The following is a 15688-nucleotide window of genomic DNA, read 5'->3' as shown; positions in this document are numbered from 1 at the left end:
TAATACTAGAGAATACATCCTAAAGTTACTGCTAGAAACTGAACCTCCACAGGTGCTTCTATGGACAGAGGGCAAGCTACCACAGGAATTCTAGGGACTGAACTGTCACATGTAGTACAAGAGAGCACATCCCACAGGTACTGCTAGAAACTGAACCTCCACAGGTGCTTCTAGGGACAGAGGGCGAGCTACCACAGGTATTCTAGGGACTAAACTGTCACATGTAATTCTAGAGAATACATCCCACAGGTACTGCTAGAAACTGAACCTACACAGGTGCTTCTAGAGACAGAGGGCAAGCTACCACAGGTATTCTAGGGACTGAACTGTCACATGTAAAACTAGAGAATACATCCCACAGGTACCGCTAGAAACTGAACCTCCACAGGTGCTTCTAGAGACAGAGGGCGAGCTACCACAGGTATTCTAGGGACTGAACTGTCACATGTAATACTAGAGAATACATCCCACAAGTACCGCTAAAAACTGAACCACCACAGGTGCTTCTAGAGACAGAGGGCGAGCTACCACAGCTATTCTAGGGACTGAACTGTCACATGTAATACTAGAGAATACATCCCACAGGTACTGCTAGAAACTGAACCACCACAGGTGCTTCTAGAAACAGAGGGTGAGCTACCACAGGTATTCTAGGGACTGAACTGTCACATGTAATACTAGGGAATACATCCCACAGGTACTGCTGGAAACGGAACCACCACAGGTGCTTCTAGAGACAGAGGGCGAGCTACCACAGGTATTCTAGGGACTGAACTGTCACATGTAATACTAGAGAATACATCCCACAGGTACTGCTAGAAACTGAACCACCACAGGTGCTTCTAGAAACAGAGGGTGAGCTACCACAGGTATTTTAGGGACTGAACTGTCACATGTAATACTAGAGAATACACCCCACAGGTACTGCTAGAAACTGAACCTCCACAGGTGTTTCTAGAGACAGAGGGCAAGCTACCACAGGTATTCTAGGGACTGAACTGTCACATGTAATACTAGAGAATACATCCCACAGGTACTGCTAGAAACTGAACCTCCACAGGTGCTTCTAGAGACAGAGGGCAAGCTTCCACAGGTATTCTAGGGACTGAACTGTCACATGTAATACTAGAATATACACCCCACAGGTACTGCTAGAAACGGAACCGCCACAGGTGCTTCTAGAGACAGAGGGCGAGCTACCACAGGTATTCTATGGACTGAACTGTCACATGTAATACTAGAGAATACATCCTATAGTTACTGCTAGAAACTGAACCTCCATAGGTGCTTCTATGGACAGAGGGCAAGCTACCACAGGAATTCTAGGGACTGAACCTTCACATGTAGTACAAGAGAGCACATCCCACAGGTACTGCTAGAAACTGAACCTTCACAGGTGCTTCTAGGGACAGAGGGCAAGCTACCACAGGTATTCTAGGGACTGGACTGTCACATGTAAAACTAGAGACTACATCCCACAGGTACCGCTAGAAACTGAACCTCCACAGGTGCTTCTAGAGTCAGAGGGCAAGCTAACACAAGTATTCTAGGGACTGAACTGTCACATGTAATACTAGAGAATACATCCCACACGTACTGCTAGAAACTGAACCACCACAGGTGCTTCTAGAAACAGAGGGCGAGCTACCACAGGTATTCTAGGGACTGAACTGTCACATGTAATACTAGGGAATACATCCCACAGGTACTGCTGGAAACGGAAACACCACAGGTGCTTCTAGAGACAGAGGGCGAGCTACCACAGGTATTTTAGGGACTGAACTGTCACATGTAATACTAGAGAATACACCCCAAAGGTACTGCTAGAAACTGAGCCTCCACAGGTGTTTCTAGAGACAGAGGACAAGCTACCACAGGTATTCTAGGGACTGAACTGTCACATGTAATACTAGAGAATACATCCCACAGGTACTGCTAGAAACTGAACCTCCACAGGTGCTTCTAGAGACAGAGGGCGAGCTTCCACAGGTATTCTAGGGACTGAACTGTCACATGTAATACTAGAATATACACCCCACAGGTACTGCTAGAAACGGAACCGCCACAGGTGCTTCTAGAGACAGAGGGCGAGCTACCACAGGTATTCTATGGACTGAACTGTCACATGTAATACTAGAGAATACATCCTAAAGTTACTGCTAGAAACTGAACCTCCACAGGTGCTTCTATGGACAGAGGGCAAGCTACCACAGGAATTCTAGGGACTGAACTGTCACATGTAGTACAAGAGAGCACATCCCACAGGTACTGCTAGAAACTGAACCTCCACAGGTGCTTCTAGGGACAGAGGGCGAGCTACCACAGGTATTCTAGGGACTAAACTGTCACATGTAATTCTAGAGAATACATCCCACAGGTACTGCTAGAAACTGAACCTCCACAGGTGCTTCTAGGGACAGAGGGCAAGCTACCACAGGTATTCTAGGGACTGAACTGTCACATGTAAAACTAGAGAATACATCCCACAAGTACCGCTAGAAACTGAACCTCCACAGGTGTTTCTATGGACAGAGGGCAAGCTACCACAGGAATTCTAGGGACTGAACTGTCACATGTAGTACAAGTGAGCACATCCCACAGGTACTGCTAGAAACTGAACCTCCACAGGTGCTTCTAGGGACAGAGGGCAAGCTACCACAGGTATTCTAGGGACTGAACTGTCACATGTAAAACTAGAGAATACATCCCACAGGTACCGCTAGAAACTGAACCTCCAAAGGTGCTTCTAGAGACAGAGGGCGAGCTAACACTAGTATTCTAGTGACTGAACTGTCACATGTAAAACTAGAGAATAGATCCCACAGGTACCGCTAGAAACTGAACCTCCACAGGTGCTTCTAGAGACAGAAAGCGAGCTACCACAGGTATTCTAGGGACTGAACTGTCACATGTAATACTAGAGAATACATCCCACAGGTACTGATAGAAACTGAACCTCCACAGGTGCTTCTAGGGACAGAGGGCGAGCTACCACAGGTATTCTAGGGACTGAACTGTCACATGTAAAACTAGAGAATACATCCCACAGGTACCGCTAGAAACTGAACCTCCACAGGTGCTTCTAGGGACAGAGGGCGAGCTACCACAGGTATTCTAGGGACTGAACTGTCACATTTAATACTAGAGAATACATCCCACAGGTACTGCTAGAAACTGAACCTCCACAGGTGCTTCTAGAGTCAGAGGGCAAGCTAACACAAGTATTCTAGGGACTGAACTGTCACATGTAATACTAGAGAATACATCCCACACGTACTGCTAGAAACTGAACCACCACAGGTGCTTCTAGAAACAGAGGGCGAGCTACCACAGGTATTCTAGGGACTGAACTGTCACATGTAATACTAGGGAATACATCCCACAGGTACTGCTGGAAACGGAAACACCACAGGTGCTTCTAGAGACAGAGGGCGAGCTACCACAGGTATTTTAGGGACTGAACTGTCACATGTAATACTAGAGAATACACCCCAAAGGTACTGCTAGAAACTGAGCCTCCACAGGTGTTTCTAGAGACAGAGGACAAGCTACCACAGGTATTCTAGGGACTGAACTGTCACATGTAATACTAGAGAATACATCCCACAGGTACTGCTAGAAACTGAACCTCCACAGGTGCTTCTAGAGACAGAGGGCGAGCTTCCACAGGTATTCTAGGGACTGAACTGTCACATGTAATACTAGAATATACACCCCACAGGTACTGCTAGAAACGGAACCGCCACAGGTGCTTCTAGAGACAGAGGGCGAGCTACCACAGGTATTCTATGGACTGAACTGTCACATGTAATACTAGAGAATACATCCTAAAGTTACTGCTAGAAACTGAACCTCCACAGGTGCTTCTATGGACAGAGGGCAAGCTACCACAGGAATTCTAGGGACTGAACTGTCACATGTAGTACAAGAGAGCACATCCCACAGGTACTGCTAGAAACTGAACCTCCACAGGTGCTTCTAGGGACAGAGGGCGAGCTACCACAGGTATTCTAGGGACTAAACTGTCACATGTAATTCTAGAGAATACATCCCACAGGTACTGCTAGAAACTGAACCTCCACAGGTGCTTCTAGGGACAGAGGGCAAGCTACCACAGGTATTCTAGGGACTGAACTGTCACATGTAAAACTAGAGAATACATCCCACAAGTACCGCTAGAAACTGAACCTCCACAGGTGTTTCTATGGACAGAGGGCAAGCTACCACAGGAATTCTAGGGACTGAACTGTCACATGTAGTACAAGTGAGCACATCCCACAGGTACTGCTAGAAACTGAACCTCCACAGGTGCTTCTAGGGACAGAGGGCGAGCTACCACAGGTATTCTAGGGACTGAACTGTCACATGTAATAATAGAGAATACACCCCACAGGTACTGTTAGAAACTGAACCTCCACAGGTGCTTCTAGGGACAGAGGGCGAGCTACCACAGGTATTCTAGGGACTGAACTGTCACATGTAGTACTAGATAAAACATCCCACAGGTACTGCTAGACACTGAACCTCCACAGGTGCTTCTAGGGACAGAGGGCAAGCTACCACAGGTATTCTAGGGACTGGACTGTCACATGTAAAACTAGAGAATACATCCCACAGGTACCGCTAGAAACTGAACCTCCACAGGTGCTTCTAGAGACAGAGAGCGAGATACCACAGGTATTCTAGGGACTGAACTGTCACATGTAATACTAGAGAATAAATCCCACACGTACTGCTAGAAACGGAACCACCACAGGTGCTTCTAGAGACAGAGGGCGAGCTACCACAGGTATACTAGGGACTGAACTGTCACATGTAATACTAGAGAATACATCCCACAGGTACTGCTAGAAACTGAACCACCACAGGTGCTTCTAGAAACAGAGGGCGAGCTACCACAGGTATTCTAGGGACTGAACTGTCACATGTAATACTAGGGAATACATCCCACAGGTACTGCTGGAAACGGAAACACCACAGGTGCTTCTAGAGACAGAGGGCGAGCTACCACAGGTATTTTAGGGACTGAACTGTCACATGTAATACTAGAGAATACACGCCACAGGTACTGCTAGAAACTGAACCTCCACAGGTGTTTCTAGAGACAGAGGGCAAGCTACCACAGGTATTCTAGGGACTGAACTGTCACATGTAATACTAGAGAATACATCCCACAGGTACTGCTAGAAACTGAACCTCCACAGGTGCTTCTAGAGACAGAGGGCGAGCTTCCACAGGTAGTCTAGGGACTGAACTGTCACATGTAATACTAGAATATACACCCCACAGGTACTGCTAGAAACGGAACCGCCACAGGTGCTTCTAGAGACAGAGGGCGAGCTACCACAGGTATTTTATGGACTGAACTGTCACATGTAATACTAGAGAATACATCCTATAGTTACTGCTAGAAACTGAACCTCCACAGGTGCTTCTATGGACAGAGGGCAAGCTACCACAGGAATTCTAGGGACTGAACTGTCACATGTAGTACAAGAGAGCACATCCCACAGGTACTGCTAGAAACTGAACCTCCACAGGTGCTTCTAGGGACAGAGGGCGAGCTACCACAGGTATTCTAGGGACTAAACTGTCACATGTAATTCTAGAGAATACATCCCACAGGTACTGCTAGAAACTGAACCTACACAGGTGCTTCTAGAGACAGAGGGCAAGCTACCACAGGTATTCTAGGGACTGAACTGTCACATGTAAAACTAGAGAATACATCCCACAGGTACCGCTAGAAACTGAACCACCACAGGTGCTTCTAGAGACAGAGGGCGAGCTACCACAGGTATTCTAGGGACTGAACTGTCACATGTAATACTAGAGAATACATCCCACAAGTACCGCTAAAAACTGAACCACCACAGGTGCTTCTAGAGACAGAGGGCGAGCTACCACAGCTATTCTAGGGACTGAACTGTCACATGTAATACTAGAGAATACATCCCACAGGTACTGCTAGAAACTGAACCACCACAGGTGCTTCTAGAAACAGAGGGTGAGCTACCACAGGTATTCTAGGGACTGAACTGTCACATGTAATACTAGGGAATACATCCCACAGGTACTGCTGGAAACGGAACCACCACAGGTGCTTCTAGAGACAGAGGGCGAGCTACCACAGGTATTCTAGGGACTGAACTGTCACATGTAATACTAGAGAATACATCCCACAGGTACTGCTAGAAACTGAACCACCACAGGTGCTTCTAGAAACAGAGGGTGAGCTACCACAGGTATTTTAGGGACTGAACTGTCACATGTAATACTAGAGAATACACCCCACAGGTACTGCTAGAAACTGAACCTCCACAGGTGTTTCTAGAGACAGAGGGCAAGCTACCACATGTATTCTAGGGACTGAACTGTCACATGTAATACTAGAGAATACATCCCACAGGTACTGCTAGAAACTGAACCTCCACAGGTGCTTCTAGAGACAGAGGGCGAGCTACCACAGGTATTCTATGGACTGAACTGTCACATGTAATACTAGAGAATACATCCTATAGTTACTGCTAGAAACTGAACCTCCATAGGTGCTTCTTTGGACAGAGGGCAAGCTACCACAGGAATTCTAGGGACTGAACCTTCACATGTAGTACAAGAGAGCACATCCCACAGGTACTGCTAGAAACTGAACCTCCACAGGTGCTTCTAGGGGCAGAGAGCGAGCTACCACAGGTATTCTAGGGACTAAACTGTCACATGTAAAACTAGAGAATACATCCCACAGGCACCGCTAGAAACTGAACCTCCACAGGTGCTTCTAGAGACAGAGGGCGAGCTACCACAGGTATTCTAGGGACTGAACTGTCACATGTAATACTAGAGAATACATCCCACAAGTACCGCTAGAAACTGAACCACCACAGGTGCTTCTAGAGACAGAGGGCGAGCTACCACAGCTATTCTAGGGACTGAACTGTCACATGTAATACTAGAGAATACATCCCACAGGTACTGCTAGAAACTGAACCACCACAGGTGCTTCTAGAAACAGAGGGTGAGCTACCACAGGTATTCTAGGGACTGAACTGTCACATGTAATACTAGGGAATACATCCCACAGGTACTGCTGGAAACGGAACCACCACAGGTGCTTCTAGAGACAGAGGGCGAGCTACCACAGGTATTCTAGGGACTGAACTGTCACATGTAATACTAGAGAATACACCCCACAGGTACTGCTAGAAACTGAACCTTCACAGGTGCTTCTAGGGACAGAGGGCGAGCTACCACAGGTATTCTAGGGACTGAACTGTCACATGTAATACTAGAGAATACATCCCACAGGTACTGCTAGAAACTCAACCTCCACAGGTGCTTCTAGAGACAGAGGGCAAGCTACCACAGGTATTCTAGGGACTGAACTGTCACATGTAAAACTAGAGAATACATCCCACAGGTACCGCTAGAAACTGAACCTCCACAGGTGCTTCTAGGGACAGAGGGCGAGCTACCACAGGAATTCTAGGGACTGAACTGTCACATGTAGTACAAGAAAATACATCCCACAGGTACTGCTAGACACTGAACCTCCACAGGTGCTTCTAGGGACAGAGGGCAAGCTACCACAGGTATTCTAGGGACTGAACTGTCACATGTAAAACTAGAGAATACATCCCACAGGTACCGCTAGAAACTGAACCTCCACAGGTGCTTCTAGGGACAGAGGGCGAGCTACCACAGGTATTCTAGGGACTGAACTGTCACATTTAATACTAGAGAATACATCCCACAGGTAATGCTAGAAACTGAACCTCCACAGGTGCTTCTAGGGACAGAGGGCGAGCTACCACAGGTATTCTAGGGACTGAACTGTCACATGTAGTACTAGATAATACATCCCACAGGTACTGCTAGACACTGAACCTCCACAGGTGCTTCTAGGGACAGAGGGCAAGCTACCACAGGTATTCTAGGGACTGAACTGTCACATGTAAAACTATAGAATACATCCCACAGGTACCGCTAGAAACTGAACCTCCAAAGGTGCTTCTAGAGACAGAGGGCGAGCTAACACTAGTATTCTAGTGACTGAACTGTCACATGTAAAACTAGAGAATAGATCCCACAGGTACCGCTAGAAACTGAACCTCCACAGGTGCTTCTAGAGACAGAAAGCGAGCTACCACAGGTATTCTAGGGACTGAACTGTCACATGTAATACTAGAGAATACATCCCACAGGTACTGATAGAAACTGAACCTCCACAGGTGCTTCTAGGGACAGAGGGCGAGCTACCACAGGTATTCTAGGGACTGAACTGTCACATGTAAAACTAGAGAATACATCCCACAGGTACCGCTAGAAACTGAACCTCCACAGGTGCTTCTAGGGACAGAGGGCGAGCTACCACAGGTATTCTAGGGACTGAACTGTCACATTTAATACTAGAGAATACATCCCACAGGTACTGCTAGAAACTGAACCTCCACAGGTGCTTCTAGGGACAGAGGGCGAGCTACCACAGGTATTCTAGGGACTGAACTGTCACATGTAGTACTAGATAATACATCCCACAGGTACTGCTAGACACTGAACCTCCACAGGTGCTTCTAGGGACAGAGGGCAAGCTACCACAGGTATTCTAGGGACTGAACTGTCACATGTAAAACTAGAGAATACATCCCACAGGTACCGCTAGAAACTGAACCTCCAAAGGTGCTTCTAGAGACAGAGGGCGAGCTAACACTAGTATTCTAGTGACTGAACTGTCACATGTAAAACTAGAGAATAGATCCCACAGGTACCGCTAGAAACTGAACCTCCACAGGTGCTTCTAGAGACAGAAAGCGAGCTACCACAGGTATTCTAGGGACTGAACTGTCACATGTAATACTAGAGAATACATCCCACAGGTACTGATAGAAACTGAACCACCACAGGTGCTTCTAGAGACAGAGGGCGAGCTACCACAGGTATTCTAGGGACTGAACTGTCACATGTAATACTAGAGAATACATCCCACAGGTACTGATAGAAACTGAACCACCACAGGTGCTTCTAGAGACAGAGGGCGAGCTACCACAGGTATTCTAGGGACTCAACTGTCACATGTAATACTAGAGAATACATCCCACAGGTACTGCTAGAAACTGAACCACCACAGGTGCTTCTAGAAACAGAGGGCGAGCTACCAAAGGTATTCTAGGGACTTAACTGTCACATGTAATACTAGGGAATACATCCCACAGGTACTGCTGGAAACGGAACCACCACAGGTGCTTCTAGAGACAGAGGGCGAGCTACCACAGGTATTCTACGGACTGAACTGTCAAATGTAATACTAAAGAATACATCCCACAGGTACTGCTAGAAACTGAACCTCCACAGGTGCTTCTAGGGACAGAGGGCGAGCTACCACAGGTATTCTAGGGACTGAACTGTCACATGTAATAATAGAGAATACACCCCACAGGTACTGCTAGAAACTGAACCTCCACAGGTGCTTCTAGGGACAGAGGGCGAGCTACCACAGGTATTCTAGGGACTGAACTGTCACATGTAGTACTAGATAAAACATCCCACAGGTACTGCTAGACACTGAACCTCCACAGGTGCTTCTAGGGACAGAGGGCAAGCTACCACAGGTATTCTAGGGACTGGACTGTCACATGTAAAACTAGAGACTACATCCCACAGGTACCGCTAGAAACTGAACCTCCACAGGTGCTTCTAGAGACAGAGGGCAAGCTAACACAAGTATTCTAGTGACTGAACTGTCACATGTAAAACTAGAGAATACATCCCACAGGTACCGCTAGAAACTGAACCTCCACAGGTGCTTCTAGAGACAGAGAGCGAGCTACCACAGGTATTCTAGGGACTGAACTGTCACATGTAATACTAGAGAATACATCCCACACGTACTGCTAGAAACTGAACCACAACAGGTGCTTCTAGAGACAGAGGGCGAGCTACCACAGGTATTCTAGGGACTGAACTGTCACATGTAATACTAGAGAATACATCCCACACGTACTGCTAGAAACTGAACCACCACAGGTGCTTCTAGAAACAGAGGGCGAGCTACCACAGGTATTCTAGGGACTGAACTGTCACATGTAATACTAGGGAATACATCCCACAGGTACTGCTGGAAACGGAAACACCACAGGTGCTTCTAGAGACAGAGGGCGAGCTACCACAGGTATTTTAGGGACGGAACTGTCACATGTAATACTAGAGAATACACCCCACAGGTACTGCTAGAAACTGAACCTCCACAGGTGTTTCTAGAGACAGAGGGCAAGCTACCACAGGTATTCTAGGGACTGAACTGTCACATGTAATACTAGAGAATACATCCCACAGGTACTGCTAGAAACGGAACCTCCACAGGTGCTTCTAGAGACAGAGGGCGAGCTTCCACAGGTATTCTAGGGACTGAACTGTCACATGTAATACTACAATATACACCCCACAGGTACTGCTAGAAACTGAACCGCCACAGGTGCTTCTAGAGACAGAGGGCGAGCTACCACAGGTATTCTATGGACTGAACTGTCACATGTAATACTAGAGAATACATCCTATAGTTACTGCTAGAAACTGAACCTCCACAGGTGCTTCTATGGACAGAGGGCAAGCTACCACAGGAATTCTAGGGACTGAACTGTCACATGTAGTACAAGAGAGCACATCCCACATGTACTGCTAGAAACTGAACCTCCACAGGTGCTTCTAGGGACAGAGGGCGAGCTACCACAGGTATTCTAGGGACTAAACTGTCACATGTAATTCTAGAGAATACATCCCACAGGTACTGCTAGAAACTGAACCTCCACAGGTGCTTCTATGGACAGAGGGCAAGCTACCACAGGTATTCTAGGGACTGGACTGTCACATGTAAAACTAGAGAATACATCCCACAAGTACCGCTAGAAACTGAACCTCCACAGGTGCTTCTATGGACAGAGGGCAAGCTACCACAGGAATTCTAGGGACTGAACTGTCACATGTAGTACAAGAGAGCACATCCCACAGGTACTGCTAGAAACGGAACCTCCACAGGTGCTTCTAGGGACAGAGGGTGAGCTACCACAGGTATTCTAGGGACTGAACTGTCACATGTAATAATAGAGAATACACCCCACAGGTACTGCTAGAAACTGAACCTCCACAGGTGCTTCTAGGGACAGAGGGCGAGCTACCACGGGTATTCTAGGGACTGAACTGTCACATGTAGTACTAGATAAAACATCCCACAGGTACTGCTAGACACTGAACCTCCACAGGTGCTTCTAGGGACAGAAGGCAAGCTACCACAGGTATTCTAGGGACTGGACTGTCACATGTAAAACTAGAGACTACATCCCACAGGTACCGCTAGAAACTGAACCTCCACAGGTGCTTCTAGAGACAGAGGGCAAGCTAACACAAGTATTCTAGTGACTGAACTGTCACATGTAAAACTAGAGAATACATCCCACAGGTACCACTAGAAACTGAACCTCCACAGGTGCTTCTAGAGACAGAGAGCGAGCTACCACAGGTATTCTAGGGATTGAACTGTCACATGTAATACTAGAGAATACATCTCACACGTACTGCTAGAAACTGAACCACCACAGGTGCTTCTAGAGACAGAGGGCGAGCTACCACAGGTATTCTAGGGACTGAACTGTCACATGTAATACTAGAGAATACATCCCACAGGTACTGCTAGAAACTGAACCACCACAGGTGCTTCTAGAAACAGAGGGCGAGCTACCACAGGTATTCTAGGGACTGAACTGTCACATGTAATACTAGGGAATACATCCCACAGGTACTGCTGGAAACGGAAACACCACAGGTGCTTCTAGAGACAGGGCGAGCTACCACAGGTATTTTAGGGACTGAACTGTCACATGTAATACTAGAGAATACACCCCACAGGTACTTCTAGAAACTGAACCTCCACAGGTGTTTCTAGAGACAGAGGGCAAGCTACCACAGGTATTCTAGGGACTGAACTGTCACATGTAATACTAGCGAATACATCCCACAGATACTGCTAGAAACTGAACCTCCACAGGTGCTTCTAGAGACAGAGGGCGAGCTACCACAGGTATTCTATGGACTGAACTGTCACATGTAATACAAGAGAATACATCCCACAGGTACTGCTAGAAACAAAATCTTGACAGGTGCTTCTAGAGACAGAGAGCGAGCTACCACAGGTATTCTAGGGACTGAACTGTCACATGTAATACTAGAGAATACATCCCACAGGTACTGCTAGAAACGGAACCTCCACAGGTGTTTCTAGAGACAGAGAGCGAGCTACCACAGGTATTCTAGGGACTGAACTGTCACATGTAATACTAGAGAATACATCCCACAGGTACTGCTAGAAACTGAACCTCCACAGGTGTTTCTAGAGACAGAGGGCAAGCTACCACAGGTATTCTAGGGACAGAACTGTCACTTGTAATACTAGAGAATACACCCACAGGTACTCCTAGAAACTGAACCTCCACAGGTGCTTCTAGAGACAGAGGACGAGCTACCACAGGTATTCTAGGGACTGAACTGTCACATGTAATACTAGAGAATACATCCCACAGGTACTGCTAGAAACTGAACCTCCACAGGTGCTTCTAGGGACAGAGGGCGAGCTACCACAGGAATTCTAGGGACTGAACTGTCACATGTAGTACAAGAAAATACATCCCACAGGTACTGCTAGAAACTGAACCTCCACAGGTGCTTCTAGGGACAGAGGGCGAGCTACCACAGGTACTCTAGGGACTGAACTGTCACATGTAATACTAGAGAATACATCCCACAGGTACTGCTAGAAACTGAACCTCCACAGGTGCTTCTAGGGACAGAGGGCGAGCTACCACAGGTATTCTAGGGACTGAACTGTCACATGTAGTACTAGATAATACATCCCACAGGTACTGCTAGACACTGAACCTCCACAGGTGCTTCTAGGGACAGAGGGCAAGCTACCACAGGTATTCTAGGGACTGAACTGTCACATGTAAAACTAGAGAATACATCCCACAGGTACCGCTAGAAACTGAACCTCCAAAGGTGCTTCTAGAGACAGAGGGCGAGCTAACACTAGTATTTTAGTGACAGAACTGTCACATGTAAAACTAGAGAATACATCCCACAGGTACCGCTAGAAACGGAACCTCCACAGGTGCTTCTAGAGACAGAGAGCGAGCTACCACAGGTATTCTAGGGACTGAACTGTCACATGTAATACTAGAGAATACATCCCACAGGTACTGATAGAAACTGAACCACCACAGGTGCTTCTAGAGACAGAGGGCGAGCTACCACAGGTATTCTAGGGACTGAACTGTCACATGTAATACTAGAGAATACATCCCACAGGTACTGCTAGAAACTGAACCACCACAGGTGCTTCTAGAAACAGAGGGCGAGCTACCACAGGTATTCTAGGGACTGAACTGTCACATGTAATACTAGAGAATACATCCCACAGGTACTGCTAGAAACTGAACCACCACAGGTGCTTCTAGAAACAGAGGGCGAGCTACCACAGGTATTCTAGGGACTTAACTGTCACATGTAATACTAGGGAATACATCCCACAGGTACTGCTGGAAACGGAACCACCACAGGTGCTTCGAGAGACAGAGGGCAAGCTACCACAGGTATTCTAGGGACTGAACTGTCACATGTAATACTAGAGAATACATCCCACAGGTACTGCTAGAAACTGAACCTCCACAGGTGCTTCTAGGGACAGAGGGCGAGCTACCACAGGTATTCTAGGGACTGAACTGTCACATGTAATAATAGAGAATACACCCCACAGGTACTGCTAGAAACTGAACCTCCACAGGTGCTTCTAGGGACAGAGGGCGAGCTACTACAGGTATTCTAGGGACTGAACTGTCACATGTAGTACTAGATAAAACATCCAACAGGTACTGCTAGACACTGAACCTCCACAGGTGCTTCTAGGGACAGAGGGCAAGCTACCACAGGTATTCTAGGGACTGGACTGTCACATGTAAAACTAGAGACTACATCCCACAGGTACCGCTAGAAACTGAACCTCCACAGGTGCTTCTAGAGACAGAGGGCAAGCTAACACAAGTATTCTAGGGACTGAACTGTCACATGTAATACTAGAGAATACATCCCACACGTACTGCTAGAAACTGAACCACCACAGGTGCTTCTAGAAACAGAGGGCGAGCTACCACAGGTATTCTAGGGACTGAACTGTCACATGTAATACTAGGGAATACATCCCACAGGTACTGCTGGAAACGGAAACACCACAGGTGCTTCTAGAGACAGAGGGCGAGCTACCACAGGTATTTTAGGGACTGAACTGTCACATGTAATACTAGAAAATACACCCCACAGGTACTGCTAGAAACTGAGCCTCCACAGGTGTTTCTAGAGACAGAGGGCAAGCTACCACAGGTATTCTAGGGACTGAACTGTCACATGTAATACTAGAGAATACATCCCACAGGTACTGCTAGAAACTGAACCTCCACAGGTGCTTCTAGAGACAGAGGGCGAGCTTCCACAGGTATTCTAGGGACTGAACTGTCACATGTAATACTAGAATATACACCCCACAGGTACTGCTAGAAACGGAACCGCCACAGGTGCTTCTAGAGACAGAGGGCGAGCTACCACAGGTATTCTATGGACTGAACTGTCACATGTAATACTAGAGAATACATCCTAAAGTTACTGCTAGAAACTGAACCTCCACAGGTGCTTCTATGGACAGAGGGCAAGCTACCACGGGAATTCTAGGGACTGAACTGTCACATGTAGTACAAGAGAGCACATCCCACAGGTACTGCTAGAAACTGAACCTCCACAGGTGCTTCTAGGGACAGAGGGCGAGCTACCACAGGTATTCTAGGGACTAAACTGTCACATGTAATTCTAGAGAATACATCCCACAGGTACTGCTAGAAACTGAACCTCCACAGGTGCTTCTAGGGACAGAGGGCAAGCTACCACAGGTATTCTAGGGACTGAACTGTCACATGTAAAACTAGAGAATACATCCCACAAGTACCGCTAGAAACTGAACCTCCACAGGTGCTTCTATGGACAGAGGGCAAGCTACCACAGGAATTCTAGGGACTGAACTGTCACATGTAGTACAAGAGAGCACATCCCACAGGTACTGCTAGAAACGGAACCTCCACAGGTGCTTCTAGGGACAGAGGGCGAGCTACCACAGGTATTCTAGGGACTGAACTGTCACATGTAATAATAGAGAATACACCCCACAGGTACTGCTAGAAACGGAACCTCCACAGGTGCTTCTAGGGACAGAGGGCGAGCTACCACGGGTATTCTAGGGACTGAACTGTCACATGTAGTACTAGATAAAACATCCCACAGGTACTGCTAGACACTGAACCTCCACAGGTGCTTCTAGGGACAGAAGGCAAGCTACCACAGGTATTCTAGGGACTGGACTGTCACATGTAAAACTAGAGACTACATCCCACAGGTACCGCTAGAAACTGAACCTCCACAGGTGCTTCTAGAGACAGAGGGCAAGCTAACACAAGTATTCTAGTGACTGAACTGTCACATGTAAAACTAGAGAATACATCCCACAGGTACCACTAGAAACTGAACCTCCACAGGTGCTTCTAGAGACAGAGAGCGAGCTACCACAGGTATTCTAGGGATTGAACTGTCACATGTAATACTAGAG

This window comes from Ambystoma mexicanum, chromosome 13, assembly GCF_040938575.1.
Source record: "Ambystoma mexicanum isolate Mex_15411 chromosome 13, UKY_AmexF1_1, whole genome shotgun sequence".
NCBI lineage: Eukaryota > Metazoa > Chordata > Amphibia > Caudata > Ambystomatidae > Ambystoma > Ambystoma mexicanum.
This window is presented reverse-complemented; position numbering follows the sequence as displayed.